The following is a 15716-nucleotide window of genomic DNA, read 5'->3' as shown; positions in this document are numbered from 1 at the left end:
GGTTTTTGCTATAGGGTGCATGCGCTCGCCAGAAAGACAGAGAGAGACAGACAGCAAGAATCACCCCACGGGGGGATGACCATGCCGCAATCCCTTCTTCTCCATTCATTCTCCTCTCAGGATCTTGGGCATGCACGCACACGCGCCCAGCGAGAGTTTAAGCCGCCGGGTCCAGGACTCGAACTGCGGTCAACAATGTGGGAGGCAAGCAACATAGCCACTATGCTAACTGCTGGTCCCTCCATTATCTTTTTAAAATGTGAATCAGATCATGTTCATGCTCCTGTATACCTTTTGCATTTAGAATATGACCTATAAGTTAATGCTAAATCTAGCTTCTGCAGATCTCTCCAACTTTATCTTACAGTCTTCCATTGCTTTTGCTTATTAAACTCTAAATACTGGTCTTTCAGTTCCTAGAATCTGATCAATCTTTTAATTGCCCAAGGGCCTCTGCTTTCTTCATGGTTCCATCGCTCCCAACCTCCACTTCTACCCTGCACTTTTGCATACAGCTAGCTCTTTTCACTTTCTTAAGTTTTGGCTCAAAAAATTGTCCCTAATCACCTCATTTACTAATGGTACCCTTCAACCATTATTCTCTATTAGCACCCTGCTTGCTGCTTTCACTGCTTTTATTAAATTGCTGTATATTTTTTTTGACTTGTTCAATTAGCACGTAAACTCCAATAGGGCAAGGATGTTATCTGTCTTGTACAGAATTATGCCCCTAATGCCCAGAGTAGTGTTGAGCACATGGTAGGTGATAAGTAAATTTTCAATGGATGAATAGGAGATCTGGAAGTTGAGCCCTTGATCAATAGGACTAAATGTGACAAAGTCAGTATCAGTTTCGATATTTTTGAGATGTTACAGCTTTTTTTCTAGGAAAAGTTAGTAAAATTCAAGGGGAGGATTATTATTTTTCTCCTTTATTTGCATATTGTTGTTTAAATGTGTATTATTTGCAACTTTTTTTAAGTTTGTTTCTTTTTTCATGAGCAAGAGGGCCAATACCCCCAGTAGGGTATTAACTCTGATCCACTTCCAGGTTTAGCCATCTCCTGATCACAGGCATGTACATGCTCTGCATCCCCAGGGAAGTCTCTGGACATGAACAAAGACCCTTCCCACACAGGTCAGCCTCACAGAGCATTAGTTTGCTGCTGCACCACCATCTGGCCCCTAAAATTAATATTTTAAAATGTTGTAAGATATCTATAAAATAGAAATCTATTTAAATCCTATATAGCTAATGCTGAGAGAAAACATAATAGGATATCTTGAAAAAAATTTAATACAGTTTCAAAATACTATTTCCTAGTTTATGATGGATCATTTACTCACAGCCACCACCTCCCAACCACCAAGCTGTTTATCTGTTCTCAGTCTCCATCTTAGCAATAACAGCCCAAACCAGGGTTCTAGATATTATCCTTGATTCTGTCTCCTTTCTTTCCTTCCTCATCTATTTTGGTTTTCTATTGTGATCTACCAAACCAATTGAAAACTCAGTGGCTCAAAAAAAATAAGATAACTAATCACTTAATGCACCAGGTATTGTTTTCTCTCTTGCTCTTTCTCTCCCTCTCTCTTCCTTTTGCTACAAGGCACATGTGCTTGCTAGACAGAGAGAGAGAGAGAGAGCGAGAGAGAAAGTAAGAAAAGCATCCCCAAGGAGGATTGCCACACTGCAGTTCCATTCTCCTTTCAGTATTATGGGTATGCACACACATACCCAGCATATTTTTCAAGACATTGAGTCCAGGACTCAAACCACACAGCCATGTAGGATCCAGATAACTTTACCACCACACCACCAACTAGCCCTATCATTATCTCTTATGGGTCTGTGGATCGAATGGGTCTATCAAGTAGTTGTAGTTAGTGACTGGGGCTACAGTCATCTAAAGGCTCAACTGGACAAGGTAGTCAAAATAGCCATCACAGGGCTAATAGCTATACTGGTCACTGGCTAAGAGCTTGACTAGGGCTGTCTACCAGAACAGTTATTTATTTGTGGCCTTTCTGTTGCACTTCTTGAAATGTGTTTGTGTTCCATGAGTATGTGTTCCAAGAAACAAGAACTAGAAGCCGCCTGTCTCTCAGGATCTGGGCCTAGAAACTGTCACCATGTCATTTGTGCCATACTCTATTTGTTAGTATAGTTACAGAGTACCCCAAATTCGTAAGGAGGAGCTATGGAATATATGTCAATGGGAAGAATGGCAGTGAATATGCAGCCATCTTTTTTCTTTTAGATTTTTTGCCATAGGATGTATATACGTTACCAGGGACAGAGAGAGAGAGAAAGTGAGAAATCACCCACCAGGGGGATGGCCACGCTGCAGTCCCTTCTCCATTCTCCTTCTGGGATTTTGGTCACCCACACACATGCACCCATGTGATTTTCAAACCACCAGGTCTGGAACTTGAACCACAGTTGGCCATGTGGGGGTCCAGTGCCTTAACCACCGTGCCATCTGCTGGCCCTGCCATCTTTAATCTGCCCTAATACCTCATTTGATTTTGGCTCTTCAACCTCATAAAAATCTTTTCAGTACTTTTTCTTCAACCTCACTGCCACTGCCTAGTATACACCACCAATTCTCTGCTAAATTACTGCAACTGCTTCCTAATTGAATGCTTGGGATTCAATTCAGGTGATTCAAATGTTCTCTATATTTTAGTCCAAGTCATCTTTATATAAATCAAAAATGATCAAGCTGACCATGTCTTTTAAGATCTTTCATGGGTCTCCATTGCTCTTGGGATAAAGTCTAAATGCCTGGTCATTTTCTATCATGAGCTTAAGTTACTTATTCTGACTCAAATCTCACCAAAGTCCTCTGCCCCCGCAAATTTTCTGACTCAGTTGCTGTATTTTTCAGTGTCCAGTCAGAAAAGACAGAAATAAGCCATATGGTGGCACAGTAGCAGAACACAGTGTTCTGGGAGGCTGACCCACATGGAAAAGTTTAGGTTCATGTTTGGGGATCTCCTGAGTACGCCAAGCACACATTTGCCCATGATCTAGGGCAGCTGAAGCTGCAGGTAGATCATGGTGTCAGGTCTTTCTCTCTTGTGCATACTCGAAGAAATAAATACAGAAAGAAAGAAACTACTCTAGGTATTTTAAACAATATAATAAAGAATTAATTTTGAAACTGTCAAAGGGGCTGGAGAGGCAATAGGAAGGTTACCCAGAGCTTCAGAACTGCCTGAAACTCTAGGCTGGAGCAAAAGGGAAAAGGTGTTACTCAACAGTTGGCAATGATGTTACCCAACGCTTGTGCTGTTGAGGCTGGCAGAGTGAGAAGTCATGCACCACCATTGTTGCTGTATCCAGAGTCACTGTGCCACTGAAGCTGCTGACGGGACCACTGCCTCAGCTGCTGTTAAAACCCTGGAGTCCCTGTCACTCGCTGCCACCATTAGTAGAGATTTCTCCAAAGCAGGGGAACATGGCTTTGCCTTTTCTGCTGCCTCCGGTCTTCACCAGTGTTTTCTGGCCAGAACCCGGCCAGAAGTGAGTTGGCAAAGGGATCTGGGATATAAGATTTGCTGGCTTTCGGCCCCCTGCAATGCAGAGGAAAGCAGGGATGGGCTGAGAACTGACCTACAGATGACCAACACTACAGCACCAGACACTTTTGTGTTCCATGACCTTACCATGCTTTTTCCCTTTTGAACATTCTTACCCCTCTCTCTGAAAGGTACTTGCATCTTCCTACTTGGCCTTGCTTTTGCTTACTTGCTTGAAGTCTCAGGGTAGATGTCACATCTTACAAGTTATCTTTCCCAAATCCTCCAATCTGGATGAAATCCCTTTATTCTAGATTCCTACAGTACTCTCTGTTACCCTTCTCTTAGCCAGTATCACCCTAGGTTGTAATGGGCATTTACTGGCCTGTATTCTCAGTAAGTTGTGTATTTCTCAAGGTTAGAACTCTACATTATTCATCTTTTTACCTCCCATTTAGTTCAGAGTAAGCACCAAATAAATGATTTAATCCAGAGGTTCTTTCTGGATAATTATTATGGCCTGTAAATGGTCATAATAAACCCTCAAAGTTGTGTACAAAATATAGTGCACAAGTTTAGAGACTTCTAAATAATTGGGAAGCTATTGTATAGTTGTATGAACAAAAGAAGGAGTTCACAACATCCCTAAGACTTAGATAAAGAGAAAGATAACTTATAGAGAAACTACATATCAAAGACCATTTCCAGTGGCTTACCATAGAACACAACTTTTACTGAATTCATATATATATACAGGAATGGAATCAGCACCTATATTGATGATATACATGAGGATAAAAAAATGCACAATATAAATAAAATTGCAAGTGTGTGATTAGTAACAGCTCTATGGGCTGTTTTGTATATGAGTTAATGGAAAGGGCTGGTAAAAGCACAGTAGTTGAATGAGGTTGTTGGGAGCCAGATCACACGTGGCTGATCACAGTTTGAGTCTCAGCCCTGGTGACTTGAAAACACATGGCACGGGACCAGCAGTTAGCGTAATGGCTATGTTGCTGGACTCCCATGTAGTCGACCACGGTTCGCGTCCCGGACCCGGTGGCTTAAAACTCACGCCGGGTGCCTGTGCATGCATGCCCAAGATCCCAAGAGGAGAATGGAGGAGAAGGGATTGCAGCGTGGCCATCCCCCCTGGGGGGTGGTTTCTCGCTTTCTGTCTCTCTGTCTCTCTCTCTCTGTCCGGTGAGCGCATGTGCCCTATTGCAAAAACCTCTCAAAAAAAAAAACATGGCATGTGAGCATGTGTGCCCAGTATCCTGATGGGATGGAGAAGGGAAATTTGACTACTCCCCATTGGTGGAATTTTCTCTTTCTCTTGTTTTCACTTTGGAGAGAGCAGACCACTGACAGTTTTATTTATTTATTTTAAATAAGTTTATTTTTATTTTTTAAAGTAAGTTTCCATTTGTAAAGAAGTGTCTCCTCCTATATCAGGAAGAGGACTTGGAAAGAAAAAAGTTCAAGGAATTGAAGTAAAAGTTTATTTGGTACAAAAAAGTCTTTGAAATCTATGCATAGTTTTTTTTAAATGATTATTTATTTAATTTTATTTATTCATTCAGTTATTTTAATTTGACCAGAGAGAGAGAGAAAGGGACAGAGGAAGCCGCCAGGTCCGGGAGTCGAACTGTGGTCGGCCATGTGGGAGTGTCCAGCACCTTAACCACCACGCCACCTGCTGGTCCCAATGCATAGTTTTTTTCATGATAAATATTTTCCATGTGCTTTTTGAAATACTCTCATGTAATGACTAGAGTTGGTAACATTGCGTAGCGTTTGTACATAGTGTCAGAGCAGGTCTGCCAGGTGTCCTGATTCCCAGAGGTCTGATAAGCACAATGCAGACATGGTCTTTGCCCTCTGAGAAGTTTCAACTCATTCTAGCATCCAAGTATAGAGAAATAATGGGAAAATAACGTGACTTTTATGGACAAGTAATGACAATCGACTCTTTCATTATATTTATTTGTACCATCCTGAAGAGTATAATTATTTTTTAAAAGAATTATTTTTTTAATTTTAGTTATCATTATTAATTTTTTTTTTTTTTTAATTTGCTGCAAAGCACGTATGCTTACCAGAGAGAGACAGAGAGAGAAATGAGAAAGCAAGCCACCAGGTCTGGGACTCAAACCATGGTTAGCGATGTGAAAGTCCAGTGCCTTAACCACCATGCCACCTGCTGGCCTCAGACTATCATTATTTCTAAGCTGCCCAAGTCTTAACATTCCTTAAAATTGTTCACTTGGGACCAGCAGATGATGTAATTATTATGTCACTGGACTCCTATGTAGTCAACCCCAGTTTGAGTCCCAGTCCCAGAGGCCTAAAACTCAAGCCAGACACGTGTGTTTGCATGCCCAAAATCCCAAGAGGAGAATGGAGGAGAAGGGATTGCAACATGGCCATTCCCCCTGGGGGATCATTCCAAACTTTCTGTCTCTCCTGTGAGTGCACATACCCTATATCAAAAACCTTTCCATCCATCCATCCCTAAATAAATAATGTTCACTTGAATATTTCTTGCATTAATTAAAGTGATTTTGGTTACAAGCAACAAAAATGTCAGGCTATTTGAAGTACTGTGTAAAAGATTATTTATTAGAAGGATAATGGACAAAAATACTGTCAGTTCTCTAGAAAGATTTGGAATCCGGAAATAGAAAACTTGTTTGTCTCTAAGCAAAGCTCCTTTCATGCAGTTTCCAAATTATTTCCCATCTCTGGGTGACTTTGCTCCCTTTGCATGCAGAGGTTTGGATAGATAGAACTCTGAAACACTGAGTTCACATGATCTTTGTTCAAATGCTCAAGCCTAGAGCGAGATTTCTCAACCTCACGCAATTGATTTTTTTTTACTTTAAAAATGGTCACAATTGGCATTTTAGACCAAATTGTTCTTTGTTGTAGGCTGTCCATGCATTAGAGGATGTCTGCTAGCATCCGTGGCTTCAACAAACTGAATGCCAGAAGCACCCACCCAGCCTCCAAGTGTGAAAATCAGAATATCACCAACCATTACCAATATCCCAGTGGGCAAAAGTCATCTTAGTTGGCAACCATAGGACCAGACTACCTGGGTTTTCAGAATTCAGTTATCAAATTTTCCACAAGAGGGAATCTCATTGACCCACTTGGGCTCTGTGTCTACCTGATCCAATTAACTATAGTTAGAGTATAGGATCATGTGGCGGAAATGGTAGTCAGGAATCCACACCTATAAGAAGCTTGGCCAGTTCCCAGAAGTAAAGCATAGATGGATATTCTAGTAGGTTGTCAGTTACATTTCTCTCAGTTCTAAGCATGAGGTTTTTTGGCAGACTGCATTCTGACTCCTGGGTGGTTTAGAGAGAATGTTCTCATAATTTTACCGTATCTATATGTCCTTAACATTTTAAACCCAAACTCTTGCACTACATAGGTTTGGGGTTTTTTGTTTTTGTTTTTGTTTTTTTAGTTTATTTATTTATTTATTCCACTAATAAGACAGAGGTACAGTACCTTCAACAGAGTCTTGAAGCTGCTTTAGCCAGCCCTAAATCATGGGCACATGCATGTCTCAGGTACGTAAGGAAGGTCTTCAGACTTGATATGGGAACTTTAGTGTGTGGGATTGCTTCAGAGAGTGTTGGTATTTTACCACTGCACCACTCTCCAGACCTCCACTCTAAAGACTTTAAAATAAAAAACATTTGATTTTTCAACATATTGGGTGGTTGAGAAAGTCATGATTTTTGCATAGAAAGCCATTTTTTGCATAGAAAAATGCATCATGACTTTCCCAACCTAATATTTCTTCAATTGTGGCTCCTCTGTGCAAGGTGCTTGGCTAAGCCTTAGTGATCTGGGGAGACTGGGTCCTGTTTTCAGAGAGATTACTTGTCAGCCCCAGACTGATTAGTGGTTAGAATAGTATATCTACCCTGTATCCTGCTTTGAATTAGTACATCTATAATTTTCAGAGCCATTTTATCTTCAAGATCCAATCACTATTTTTTATTTAAAAGTTTTCAAATCAATCTACTTCTTTGTACCACTGCTGTTAGTCCTGATATTTTTATCAGCAATTCATAAAGAGATAGATGCCCCTGTTTTACTGAATTGGTCCCAATTTTGACCACTGAAACTGAATCTCACTTGTCCACTGCCTGGAAAGAAAAACTCAGGGGTTAGTCTTGACTCCTACTAGAAATAAATAACAAAGTAATAGAAACACTATTTGTCTTTTTTCAGATAAAGGAAAATAAGTTACTGTGTTGGCATATAAGGATTTACTCTACAGTAAAGATTATGTAGAACAATCCTGTTTGGTTAAAAATAAGTGAAGTTTACAGGAACTAATCTCTCCCCACTCTCAGAACAGTTTGCTGTTTTTCCAGTCCTGCTAAATCTGTCAGTGTCTCCCAGTGTATCCTCTGAGACACTAAAGCCTCAAGATGATTTTCAAGGAAAAAGTACCAGGGTCATATACATTTGAGAAATATTGTATATTATTCCCCTCATTGGGAAAGTCACGATGCCAATTACCATGTTAAGGCCTCTGAGATATTTTTATTGCCATAGTCATTTTGGAAAGAAACCTGGTAGTATTTAATAAATTTAATATGGGTAATCCTGTTTCCTAAAATACTATTCCTGGGTATATATTCAAAAAAAATTTTCTAGTATATGAGAAGTTGTACTAAAGTGTTCATTAAATTGTCGGGGCTGGCATGTGGCATGGTGGTTAAGGGTGCTGGACTCCCACATGGCCAACCATGGTTCAAGTCCTGGACCTTCTCACTTTCTCTTTCTCTCTCTGTCCCTCTCTGGCCAAATTAAAATAAATCAATAAAGTTAAATAAAATAATTCTTTTAAAAAATTGCAATATATAGTAGCAAAGACCTGGAAGTACCTTACTTGTACTTCCAAGAAAATGGGTAAGTGAAATGTGATGACAGTGACACCCTGTGTAGTGATGAGAATTAAACTACAGTGAAGCAGAGGGGAGAAAGTTGAAAAACCACCATGCCACCTGCCAGCCCAGTCTGGCTTCTCTTTGACAGTGCTTACCACTGTGCCATGGAGCAGGCCCCAGAATGAGATTTATACTACAATATTGTACCATACAATTTATCCCCCCCCACTCGCTTTCTCCCTCTCCCTCTCCCTCTCCCTCCCTCTCTCCCTCTCCCTCCCTCCCTCCCTGGTCAAATTAAAAATAAATAAATAAACAAAACAAAATACATGCCATATGTTGTTAAAAACATTCTTATGTTTAAATATATGAGCAAGGGGCTGGCAAGTGGCGTGGTGGTTAAAGGCTCTGGATTCCCACATGGTTGACCATGGTTTGAGTCCTGGACCTGGTGGCTTGTTTTTTCTCTATCTCTCTCTGTCCCTCTCTGGTCAAATTAAAATAAACAAATGAATAAATAAATAAAGTTAAATAAAATAATTCTTTAAAAAAATAAATACATGAGCAAAATTTAATTGTAAAGGCATTGATTAAATAAGAGTGGGTGCAGGTGGGAGAGAGGTAGTGGGAAAACAATAAGAACATAAAAGAGCAAACTTGAAATGACATCCGACAGCTTGACCATGTGTCTTTTACTTGGTTCTCTGCTAAAATGGCATTAAATGAATAATGTGTAATAATTTTTTAAAAAGATATTAACCCACGAGTTCAAAGAGAATAGAAGAGATTTGGCAGTTGAAAGAAGTTGATGGAATCTTGAGAGCTAGAAAGCAGATGATCAAATAGAACTAATGTAGACTAGAGGAAGCCAACACTATATTTTTATTAAGCAAGCTGGTCAGAGCTGAAGGACCCTTATCAAGAGCAGGGGTAGCTAGTGCACATGCCTGCCACGCCAAAAGACAGGTATCCATTCTGAAGAGGCTGAGTCCTAGAACTTGAGACACAGAGAAGAAAAAAATAAAAGAAAACATGTCACATCCAAACAAACGGGAACCCGAGTGGCATGAGACTGATGTGAAAGCTGAGATGTGCGAGAGTAAACTTCCCACGGTGCCAATGGAGCAACCCAACACCCTGACCTCTCTTGTCTCCTTGTATTAGACATCAGCTATCTCTAAGTATGTCCTATGACCCTGGTAATGGGGGAGGCTCTGAAATCAGTCTCCCTGGTTCTAAAGATTCTCTATGCCTAGAGGGTATCCCTAGTCTCTCAGATGAGCACCTAAAATTAAGAAACTTCCTTACTTCCCTAGAAATAAAAACTATTTCCACAAAGGGGCTCAGAGGTCTGCGTTAATTTCAAAGAATTGCTTCAAGCCTGGCACATATATCTGTGCACCGAAGCTCATTTTCACTCCCGCATGAGCTTATCATGTTCCTGCATTGTCATAGACTGGTGGTTCCCTGCCACTGCTGCAGTGCTGGCTGGCAGATTCTTCTCGTTCATCTCTCACCCCACAATCTTCGGACAATTTAAAACCACTGGACTCTAAAAACTAGAAAGAACTCCAGAGATCCCATTTATCTCCTCATTTTATGCATTAGGAGATCTATAGCTTAGAAAGTTGAAATAACTTGTACCGGTAGCCATCATCTCTCGGTTAATTACATCTCTCTTCTGGTAGAATCCTGCCAGCATTGTATGTTTTTGTGAAGCTTTGTTTTATGCTTTGAACTTGTAATTTAGATCCAGAAAATTTTTTTGACTTTCGACCGTAACTCTTCAGACTGAAAAGCCATCAGACTTCATCTTTGCTTAAGGGAGACTCATCTGGACAGGTTTGGCCCAGCTTTTCTTACTATCTTATTGGTCAGCACAAGAAAGCAGCCAAAATCCAAGTTAAATACTGCATAGACATAGAATTCTGTACCCTTGAGGCCAAGGATTATATATATATATATAGCATTTTTTAATTATTATTTTACTTTATTTTATTTCTTGAGAGATTTTTGCTACAGGGCATGTGTACTTGCGAGAGAGACAGAGAAACAGAAAGGGGGAAATCACCCCCTGGGGGGATGGCTACACCACAATCCCTTCTCTATTCTTGGGATCTTGGACACACACTCCTGGCATGAGTTTTAAGTCATCGGGTCCAGGGCTCAAACCCAGGTCAATTACATGGAAGTCCAGCAGTGTAACCATTAGACCATTTGCTTGTCCCTTATTTTATTTTTTAGAGATTCTTGCTCTAGGGCTTATGTGCTCACCAAAGGGACAGAAAGCAAGAAATCACACCACCCAGGGGAGATGGCCATGCCACAATCCTTTCTCCTCCATTTTCTTCCTAGAAATGCACATGTGCCTGGTGTGACTCTCAAGCCATTGGTCTGGGACTCAAACCATCACGTGAAAGTCCATTGCCTTAACCACTGTACTGCCTGCTGGCCCCTAAAATTATTTTAAGCAGCACCATATTTTGCACATAAGTGTTGAGGCAGTAGTAATGAGTAAGAGCACGTGGCTAGGAAATTACGGGATAGGTCAGTGGGCCATCCACTTTGCCCTGGATTATTACAGCAAATCCTGTTTCCACTCCTTATCTCTTCCCCACACTTCCACTTGTTCTCTCTCTCCTCAATTTTTTTCTGGCCTTCTTTGTCTTACTTCTTTTGAGGTTTTTCCTTCCTTAGGCCCTGCCATCTATACCACCTCTGACACTTTCTAAACCCCTGGCGTGAGGGGGCGTGCTGTTTAGGAACATAAGAATTTCCACACATCTGTCCGTGCTGTAAGCTCCCCTCCCTTCCATCTGATGTAACTTTATGCTCTCAGTTCTATCATATGGTTGATTTCTCAGGGATGTATTTCCCCAAGAGTTTTATATATTCTAGTGCCAAAAAATCTTCAGGTGCAGGTTAAAAGGGTCCCTGGATGGGGCTTTGAGGGACTTGCCTTGCTATAGTAGTCAGGTGTTCATTCAACTTAGTATCCAAGTTTCTCTGAAGATCAGCTTCCTGGCCAGCCTGCTGTATTTGTATAATGAGGTCACCTGACAGTTGTGCTGAGGGAAGTACCTGGGCATCCTGTGTTGCAAAAAACTTTCCCCTCCCTTTATATGATGCATGAAACCACTCCATTTAACTGATTTAGCCTGGTTGGTAGGAGAGAACTACTCTGACTAAACACTCTAATATATCTTCAATGTTAGAAAACTTACATTGTAGAGTTCAGCCTTAAAATGACAAGATTATATATTTTATTACTTAATTTTTTATTTAAAAATTACACAGTTAAAAAAAAAGTTAAGTAGCACTTTAAGACTACAGTCAGGGACCAGCAGGTGGCATGGTGGTTAAGGCGCTGGACACTCCAACATGGCTGATCAGGGTTCAAGTCCTGAATCTGGTGGCTTGCTTTCTCACTTCCTCTCTCTGTCACTCTCACCCTCCATCTCTCTCTGGTCAAATTAAGAAATAAATGAATGAATAAATAAAAATAAATTATTATAAAAAAATCTTTTTTTTTTTTTGGAGAGGTTTTTGCTATAGGGCACGCGTGCTTGCCAGAAAGACGGAGAGAGAGAGAGATAGAAAGCAAGAAATCACCCCCAAGGGGGGATGGCCATGCTGCAATCCCTTCTCCTCCATTCTCCTCTTCGGATCTTGGGCACTCATGCACACACGCCCAGCGTGAGTTTAAGCCACCAGGTCCAGGACTTGAACCGTGGTCGACTACGTGGGAGTCCAGCAACATAGCCATTATGCTAACTGTTGGTCCCTATAAAAATATTCTTAAAAAAAAAAAAAGACTCTACAGTGAGAAGTAAGATGTGCTCCTTTTCTTCAGACTTCCAGTCCTCCTGACTGTTAACAGTTTCTTGAATCCTTCCAGGAATACACTATAAATATACAAGCAAAATTCACATGAATATACTATGCAGACTTATTCTGCCCCTTTCTTTTTTTCACTTTACATATGTGATGGGCCATTTTGTTTTTGCACTTGTAGATCTAACTCATATTTTAAAAAAAGAAAACAGCTACATGGGGCCAGCAGGTGGAGTAGTAGTTAAGGCCACTGGACTCCCATGTGGCTGACTGCGGTTCCAGGCCTGGACCTGGTGGTTTGCTTTCTCTTTCTCTTTCGCTCTCGCTCTCACTCTGTCTCTCTCTGGTCAAAATGAATAAATAAAGCTAAATAAAATAATTTTTTTAAAAAAGCTACATAGTATGCTCTGGATCATCACACTTTTTATATAGTATATATTTCAAAATGTTATTAAGATTTAGAGTGGAGAGCCCAGCAGATGGCATAATGGTTACATCACTGGACTCCCATGTAATTGATTGCTTTTCAAGTCCCATTCCCAGTGGCTTAAAACTCACTTCGATGTGTGTACATGCGAGTCCAAAACCCCAAGAAGAATGGAGGAGAAGGGATTGCAGCAGAGCCTTCCCCCCCGGGGGGATGATGTCATGCTTTCTGTCTCTGTCTCTCTGGCAAGTACACGCACCCTATAGTAAAAAAAATGTCTTTCTAAAAAGAAAAAAAATGAATAAATAAAAATAAATTATTATAAAAAAATTTTTTTTTTTTTTGGAGAGGTTTTTGCTATAGGGCACGCGTGCTTGCCAGAAAGACGGAGAGAGAGAGAGATAGAAAGCAAGAAATCACCCCCAAGGGGGGATGGCCATGCTGCAATCCCTTCTCCTCCATTCTCCTCTTCGGATCTTGGGCACTCATGCACACACGCCCAGCGTGAGTTTAAGCCACCAGGTCCAGGACTTGAACCGTGGTCGACTACGTGGGAGTCCAGCAACATAGCCATTATGCTAACTGTTGGTCCCTATAAAAATATTCTTAAAAAAAAAAAAAGACTCTACAGTGAGAAGTAAGATGTGCTCCTTTTCTTCAGACTTCCAGTCCTCCTGACTGTTAACAGTTTCTTGAATCCTTCCAGGAATACACTATAAATATACAAGCAAAATTCACATGAATATACTATGCAGACTTATTCTGCCCCTTTCTTTTTTTCACTTTACATATGTGATGGGCCATTTTGTTTTTGCACTTGTAGATCTAACTCATATTTTAAAAAAAGAAAACAGCTACATGGGGCCAGCAGGTGGAGTAGTAGTTAAGGCCACTGGACTCCCATGTGGCTGACTGCGGTTCCAGGCCTGGACCTGGTGGTTTGCTTTCTCTTTCTCTTTCGCTCTCGCTCTCACTCTGTCTCTCTCTGGTCAAAATGAATAAATAAAGCTAAATAAAATAATTTTTTTAAAAAAGCTACATAGTATGCTCTGGATCATCACACTTTTTATATAGTATATATTTCAAAATGTTATTAAGATTTAGAGTGGAGAGCCCAGCAGATGGCATAATGGTTACATCACTGGACTCCCATGTAATTGATTGCTTTTCAAGTCCCATTCCCAGTGGCTTAAAACTCACTTCGATGTGTGTACATGCGAGTCCAAAACCCCAAGAAGAATGGAGGAGAAGGGATTGCAGCAGAGCCTTCCCCCCCGGGGGGATGATGTCATGCTTTCTGTCTCTGTCTCTCTGGCAAGTACACGCACCCTATAGTAAAAAAAATGTCTTTCTAAAAAGAAAAAAAAAAAGATTTAGAGTGGAAAACAATTTGAAAACAGTGTAAACACCCAAATAAAATCAAAATCTACACCTATTTGGCAAAGCATTGCATTTATGGTAAGAAAGAACATTTTCTCTATGAAGCATATTGTGGATTGAACAGTGGCCCCAAAATGTCCATGTCCTAACCCCCAGAACCTATGAATGTGACCTTATTTGCGAAAAGGTCTTTGCAGGTATACTTAAGGACCTCAAGGTAAGATCACTCTTGATTTATGGTAGATCCTTAACTCAATGACAGGTGTCTTTATAAGAGAAAGGCAGAGGGTGATTTGACACATAGCAGAGAAGGCTATGTGACCGTGGAGGCAGAGACAGGAAGGATGTGGTCTCAAGCCAAGGAATGCCTGGAACTACTTAAAGCTGGAAGATGCAAAGAAGGGTCCTCCCCTAGAGCCTTTCAAGGGACTATGGCCTTGATGATTCCTTGATTTTGGCGTTCTAGCCTCTGGATCTGTGAAAGAATAAATTCTGTCATGGTGATTTGTTACAGCAGCCCTGTGAAACTAATAAAGGGTACTAACCTCCTGCCAGGACTCCTAGTCACTTCCTTTTACATCACAGCATAAAGCGTAGTCTAAGCCAAGATGTCTAGCTCATTTTGGATCCTGGATTTTTCATTTTGGATCCTGGTTTTTTTTTTTTTTTTTTTTGAGAGATTTTTGCTATAGGGCGTATGCGCCCAGCAGACAGACAGAGAGAGACAGAGAAACAGAAAGCAAGAAATCACCCCCCAGGGGGGATGGTCATGCTGCAATCCCTTCTCCATTCTCCTCTCAGGATCTTGGGCGCACATGCGCCTGGCGTGAGCTTTAAGCCACCGGGTCCAGGACATGAACCACGGTCAACTACGTGGGAGTCCAGCAACATAGCCATTACACTAACTGCTGGTTCCCTGGATCCTGGATTTCTTTCTTTCTTTCTTTCTTTTTAATCAGGAAAGAAATAAAGATTTAATGGTTTTTGTTTTAGATAGTACTTAAATTCTAAGACAGTCAAAACACATTGACTAGGTTTTCCTATGCATTATATTTACACAGCGACTGATTTTACCTTTCCAAGAACAGTTGCCCAGGAGGATGAGAAAGCAACTTGTAATAGTTTCTGGGGCCCATACTGCTTCAGGTCAGCTGTCCCCTAACAGAGCAATGAACTAAAATTAGGTGTCTTTTTCCCTTCCCTCTTCTTATGTTTTAACTTGAAATGTTTCTGAATAGGAAGTGTGTTTTTTTGGATATAAAAAGCTAGATGACCACCCTAATTCAGGATTGTGTTTCATCCCAGGAGACCAGGCAATAGATTGGGTTAAGAATTACCTCTTATCTACGGGAATGCTGCGATGAAGCCAAAGATCCACATAACTAGTGTAAACTCCTCTGTAAAATGAGAGCACTTCTTCAGGCCGTCTGCTGTGTCCCATCCAGTCTGACAAACTGGTATCAAAGCTCAGATCTTCCACAGCATAAAGACTTGTCCTTTCTGCAATGGTGGATGCAGAAAGGAAGGTACATCATATTGTGGAACCAGCTTTCAGATGCCAAAAAAAAAAAGTCTATGTTGGGATTAAAGCAGGTTAATAAACTGTAATTTTTGTTTTTTAACCATACTTA

At 40.7% G+C, this 15716-nt stretch overlaps 1 long non-coding RNA gene across 1 annotated transcript in view; it reads left to right on the top strand.

Moving 5' to 3' along the window:
* LOC114008044 (uncharacterized) overlaps positions 1-15716 on the top strand; it is a 24342-nt gene that overhangs the window by 6643 nt on the left and 1983 nt on the right. Inside the window, exon 2 of the long non-coding RNA XR_003549613.1 lies at positions 15391-15611. This is a non-coding gene — a long non-coding RNA (uncharacterized LOC114008044). The remainder of the gene's footprint in view (positions 1-15390; positions 15612-15716) is intronic.

This window comes from Tupaia chinensis, unplaced genomic scaffold, assembly GCF_000334495.1.
Source record: "Tupaia chinensis unplaced genomic scaffold, TupChi_1.0 Scaffold000275_1, whole genome shotgun sequence".
NCBI classification, from domain to species: domain Eukaryota; kingdom Metazoa; phylum Chordata; class Mammalia; order Scandentia; family Tupaiidae; genus Tupaia; species Tupaia belangeri.
Note: the sequence above shows the minus strand (reverse complement) of the source record. Positions and strands in the feature narration are given on the sequence as shown.